This window comes from Lepidothrix coronata, unplaced genomic scaffold (assembly GCF_001604755.1).
Source record: "Lepidothrix coronata isolate B3197 unplaced genomic scaffold, Lepidothrix_coronata-1.0 Scaffold18, whole genome shotgun sequence".
In the NCBI taxonomy this organism is placed as follows: domain Eukaryota; kingdom Metazoa; phylum Chordata; class Aves; order Passeriformes; family Pipridae; genus Lepidothrix; species Lepidothrix coronata.
Genome location: NW_016690198.1, coordinates 6246150 through 6252149, shown reverse-complemented (window position 1 = coordinate 6252149; position 6000 = coordinate 6246150). Strand labels below are relative to the sequence as shown.

General features: G+C 40.1%; 1 protein-coding gene across 4 annotated transcripts in view; it reads right to left on the bottom strand.

Annotated features, from left to right (window-relative positions):
• The window catches only part of SNX24 (sorting nexin 24), an 89882-nt gene that overhangs the window by 49268 nt on the left and 34614 nt on the right, over positions 1 to 6000 (bottom strand). The window contains exon 1 of one of the 4 annotated variants that reach the window (XM_017807368.1): positions 4840 to 4964. The exons of the other annotated variants lie outside the window; for them this stretch is intronic. The gene's annotated coding sequence lies outside the window, so the exon portion shown is untranslated. Of the gene's footprint in view, positions 1 to 4839; positions 4965 to 6000 lie in introns of those variants that run through there. 4 annotated transcript variants of the gene reach the window in all.

The following is a 6000-nucleotide window of genomic DNA, read 5'->3' as shown; positions in this document are numbered from 1 at the left end:
TGGCTTTGTAAACACTGATCTTGGTGCTTTTCTTCAAGTGTTTATTACGCCAGACTCTTTTGTGGAGTTTTCCAAAAGCACTGTATGCCTTTGCTAACCTGTTGTATACCTCTCCGTCGATCTTAGCCCAAGTACAATGTACTAAGCTACAGCAAAAGGACAAAAGTACAGATTTTTATTGACTTTGGAAATCAAAGCTTGACATTATGGAATTATGACATTGCTTTCTCCAGAGTCTGTGAAGGAAAAAGACCACGACAGAAAAGTGAAATATTCACTACAGGATTTCCAGAGAGTATTCCCAACAGCTCCGGCCTGTGCGAAGCAGTTACCTGACCCATCCCGGCCCAGAAAAGCAGCCTCATTGTTTTTATAAGACACAAAAATAGATTTTCTACTGCAACACAAGCCCATTCAGAGGACAAGTATGTCATTTCACTGACGACTTCTGTTAAATCTCATGTTACTACAAGTTAACTTGGGCTTTCATTGATTAAAAGAAAAAAAGAAAAAGTGTACATAAGAACAATCACAAGCACGTGTTCTTACATGTTTTTATAAATGTGGCTCCTAATTCAAATGCCTCCTTACAAAGTTATGCAACCCTCAGCCATTTATTTACTGAAAGAGTTTTCTCTTCCCTAACAGTTACCGGTGTTACTGGTACCAGTATCTACCTAAATCAGATTACAGTCTCTTCAAGAACCTTTCAGCGTGCAGTTTGTCTTTTCCACCAATAATACAAAATAATTAAGGATGTTCCATCTCCTACATTCTTTTGCAGTATGGGGCTCTCCCTGTCATAAAATGGCACAGTCTTAGTAGGAATTATGTTCAAAAGGCATTCATAGGAGTCAGGGATATTCTTTCTGAAAATGGCTTTTTAGAAGTGTATGTCATATTTCTTAGGGTTTAGAGGGAGAGGTAGTAAAACAATTCATACTGCAACCCAGTCAGGTAGTTTTGTAATTCTTATAACGTGGGAAGCTCGAGGGAGGCTTCTACAGAGCTGCCACTGTTGAATGAAAGAGTAACTGACATGTAAGAGTAAGTAGTTTTCTGATTTTTTCAACTCTCTTTAAACCAATCTTTTCTAAACACATGGTTCATAAAATCCCATAGGAACTTCTCTGTCATTTCCTGAAAAATAACTTACTTGGCTTTCCAAACTAAAAAGTCTCTCCCTTGCCAGCGACACACTGGCTATGGAAATTTGATTTGTAAGCAAACCAAGATGCTACAAGATCTGACTTGGTTTTGGTATTTTTCTTTATTGGCCCTGCAGAGAACTACTGTTACAGGGATGACAGTATTTTAAAATCTCCTTGTCACTGTGGTCACCTATTTGGCTTCCTTACAATCAAACTTAAGGAAAAGTGTGTTGATCTTTTACTGGAAAAGGAAAAAGTTTATAACTCATGCTAAAGCCTATGGTTATACAGACAAAAAAAATAAGCCTGATCTGTTCTATTTGTTCATCTGGATCATCTCAATGTCTCTTATTGGAAATGTTCTAGTAATAAAACCACCATGAGGCTTTTTATGGAAAATATGAGCTTTCCAATAGAAATGGTACATTGGGATAAAATATTAGAATACTGCACAAAATAACTGATGGCAGAAGTATATTTACAAGAAACAGATTAATTCTAAGTTGGATAAAATAAACAGAATCTTCTATTTTGCCATAAAATCCTTTGTTATTTTATCTGGTGAGTCTGTAACAAGCCCTCTGACTTCCCAAGGCAGGATGCAAATCCTGACCCCAATGATAGTGCCCTCTATATTGCAGCCAACTGGCTGCAAGAGGCTCCTTTTTGTGAGACACCAGACACAAGACTAAGTTTTTTACTAGAAACTTTGAGTCTGTGTTACTCTGCTTGCACTTGTATTTGCTGTCTGGAGAACACCTGGGTGACCTAAGACCTCCAAAGCACAGTTTTGTTTATAAACAAAAATGAAAAGGTGTCAAAGAGCACTAAAGTATTCCTAAAGTATACCTAAAGTATACAAGCAGCAGGGTGATGAGTATTTCAAAGGAGCTGACTTTCTACTGTCTCTTTTTCCATGTTATGTCCACCATGGTATATGAAATCAGCCTTTTCCTTTGCTAGTGACTAACAAAACACATATGTACATGAAACACAACAGTATTTAGTCAAGATACCATATACACAAGCTATTAAAAACAAGCTCCACATTCTTCATGGTGATTAAATACCAGGGCAAAGAAATAATGTATATCCACCTTGCATCATCTCTTATTAGGGTCTCTGCAGTAATCTATCAGAGAAGCCACTGCTCCTCTTTACCTGTCCACATAAGTAGTTCATCCAAATAAATTTTTAAGAGCAGTAGTCAAAGGAAGTAGCTTTTATAAATGTCTGTGCAGCTTAGCAAAGATCCTTCATATATTACATTTAAATATTGGGATTAGCCTATCTTCAGTCCCAAAATGGAGGATTCAAATGCTATTCTGTTAATAACAAAGATGAGCAGTCAGGATCTATGTAACATTTTCAGGCACTTCCTTTCAAAGAGTTAAATCATCCAAACTTTCATTAAATTAGCATTGGTCTGGCTTCCAAAATGGAGACCAAATTAGCTCTCCTATTGCCTGCCATCTGTGTTATACTTGCATTGAACTGACAATGCTATTTCAAACATCAGCATCTGCTACTGGAAAGAAGAGTCATCACATTAATTTACCAAAGAATGCCATCCTGCTCACTAAAGGGTTCCCTTGCCAGGTCAATCTCTTTGAATGGTAATTCAAAGCGGGACAAAGAAATAAGCTCAAATAGATATAAGACAATTTCATTTCTTACTGGACTAAGCCTGCTGTGACTGAGACAAGACCTTAAACAGGTTACCAGGATGTGGTTATCGACGGATCCAGCTGCAAAAAACCAGATCTTTCACATGCAAGGAAGGTGAAGAGAATGGAAGCAACAAACTCTGTGCAACTGCTGAAGAAAATGCAACAGCAGCTACCACAAACACTGCTCAAAAATAATAACATACTATTATGCCCAAATAAGATTTAAATTTTTAAGCTTCTGAATTTACATACTGTGATTAACAGAGCATTCATATTGTAGTTGGCTACAATATAAATAGTTGACTCTACACTGAATGTAGATATTTCTGAGCGAGATATAAGATAGCTCAGGTACTGGTGGCAACATTAACGTTGGCAGCAGCATGGGCAGCACACACTGCAAAACTCATGGCAAAGTTTGGACAGAGCTCACTGCTAGCTTGGCTCTATCCCAGGTATGTCTGCGGGAACTGCAGTCAGCAAGGTCCAAGTATCATGCAAAAGGAGCAGGGTGAGTGTAAAGTTCAGAGTACGGCTTGGATTTGACTTGAACATAAGGGAATAACACAGGGAAGAGAGAAAAATATTTCCTAATTTGCTTTCCTTTGAGTTACAGTATAAAACACAGAATGCAGGTAAATCACAGATACTTCAGGCAGAGAACTATACTGGCAATAGTGGAAGAGTTAAGGCAACATAGAATCTGACTTAAAAAGCCATGCCTGAGAAAAGGCAACATTTAAACCACTTACAGAGACTACCTCCAGTACAATTATGTCAACAGATTGTATAGGCTCAAAGGCAGAAGAAATACTAACACAAACCAATATCCAGTACAATATATATAATTAAAGCATCCTATTAACAATTTAGCAATTCAAGACTGAATAACCTATCAGAGAACACTGGTTGTACAATTACATATTTATCATTTCAAAGACATGAAAATTGATTCAGTGAGAATTATGTTATTTTGCAACTGGTCTCTCAATCACTTGGAATATGGTGAGACAAACATCAAGTAATTACATGCCTGAACATGTATTCAGCCAGATAAGATATTATGTATCCAACATATACCAGAGACATTTTAAAGAAGTTATAAAATGAGTCTGATGCTGGAAAAGTGGAAATAAAAGCATGCATACTGCAAACAAAGCAACAGAACACAGATGACTGAAAACTGTGCTAAATGTTCTACCTGCTGTTTGCTGCTTGAACTGAAGATAACAATGTGCCAATCTCTTCAAATGTTAACTAGAAGCATCAGAATCAAATAATACTATTAACAGGTGTAAAAATGTATGACTGCCTTTTATTCAATGAAGAAAAAATATAAAGACACAGCCAAGCACAGATGACTAAGGAACTAACTTCACTTGAACACTCCAATAAAAAAAGCTAGTAGATTCCTAAAAACAGCACCGCGAGGAAACATTATCCATATACTCATTTCAGCTGAAACTTAAGAGTCACATTTCATGTCCTGGGTTCTTGGGTGTAAAAGAAATACTCATTTATTACACTAGAAAACTCTTGATGTTCATCACCTACAGATACCGACCAAGTCACCTATTTAAATACATACAGACTAAATTCAGTTGGACAAATTAACAAATACTATCAAGGAAAAAAATTACAGATACTAATAAGAAGTCTTACAGGTACAACATGATACTGTTACAGCATCTGCCTTATTCTGAGGTTTCAAATTTTCTTTTTGTTTTATTATGAACTTAGGGATCAAATTTCAGCATTTTCCTGGCTCTCACCTTTTGTACTGAAGAGAAAAACTAGTGCCACTTCTAGTCACACAACACACTGCCATAAATAATTTTTTTCAAATATTTTTCTTTAACAAAGGCTCTATTATTGTAGAACTCCAGTGCCTCCCTGCAGAAGGAATGTAAACTGCTCAGTTTACTCTAAGTTCTTAGTTGCAGCAAAAACTGATTCTCCTATGTATTTATAGAAATTGTCACTTCTCTGTTTACAGGTCAGAAAAAAATGCAACTTACCCTATCCTACAGGTGACTGAGGTTTCATGTTGTCTTCAAATGCCTCAGCAAGCAACTATTCATCTTTCTATACAGCCTCTGTCTCTGCTTACCATTGCTTTCACTCACATCAAGGGATCAGACCCAGCCAGCACGGGTTTAGGAAGGGCAGGTCCTGTCTGACCAACCTGATCTCCTTTTATGACCAGGTGACCCGCCTGGTGGATGAGGGGAAGGCTGTGGATGTGTCTACCCGGACTTCAGCAAGGCCTCTGACACTGTCTCCCACAGCATTCTCCTGAAAAAGCTGGCAGCCCACGGCTTGGACAGGGGCACTCTGTGCTGGGTTAGGAACTGGCTGGAGGGCCGGGCCCAGAGAGTGGTGGTGAACGGGGCTGTATCCAGTTGGCAGCACCAACAACTAGTGGTGTCCCAAAGGGATCAGTGTTGGGCCCAGTTCTATTTAATATCTTTATTGATGATTTAGATGAGGGGATTGAGTCCATCATCAGCAAATTTGCAGATGACACTAAGCTGGGGGGGGAGTGTCAATCAGCTGGAAGGCAGGAGGGCTCTGCAGAGGGACCTGGACAGGCTGGAGAGTTGGGTTGATTCCAACAGGATGAGGTTCCACAAGGCCAAGTGCCGGGTCCTGCACTTTGGCCACAACAACCCCCTGCAGCACTACAGGCTGGGACAGAGTGGCTGGAGAGCAGCCAGACAGAGAGAGACCTGGGAGTTTGGATTGACAGGAAGCTGAACATGAGCCAGCAGTGTGCCCAGGTGGCCAAGAAGGCCAATGGCATCCTGGCCTGGATAAGGAACAGTGTGGCCAGCAGGTCCAAGGAAGTGATTCTTCCCCTGTACTCAGGCTGGTGAGGCCACACCTCGAGTGCTGTGTCCAGTTCTGGGCCCCTCAGTTCAGGAAGGATATTGAGGTGCTGGAGCAGGTCCAGAGAAGAGCAATGAGGCTGGTGAAGGGACTCAAGCACAAGTCCTATGAGGAGAGGCTGAGGGAGCTGGGGTTGTTCAGCCTGGAGAAGAGGAGGCTCAGGGGAGACCTCATCACTCTCTACAACTACCTGAAAGGAGGTTGTAGCCAGGTGGGGGTTGGTCTCTTTTCCCAGGCAACTATCAGCAAGACAAGAGGGCATGGTCTCAAGTTGTGCCAGGGGAGGTTTA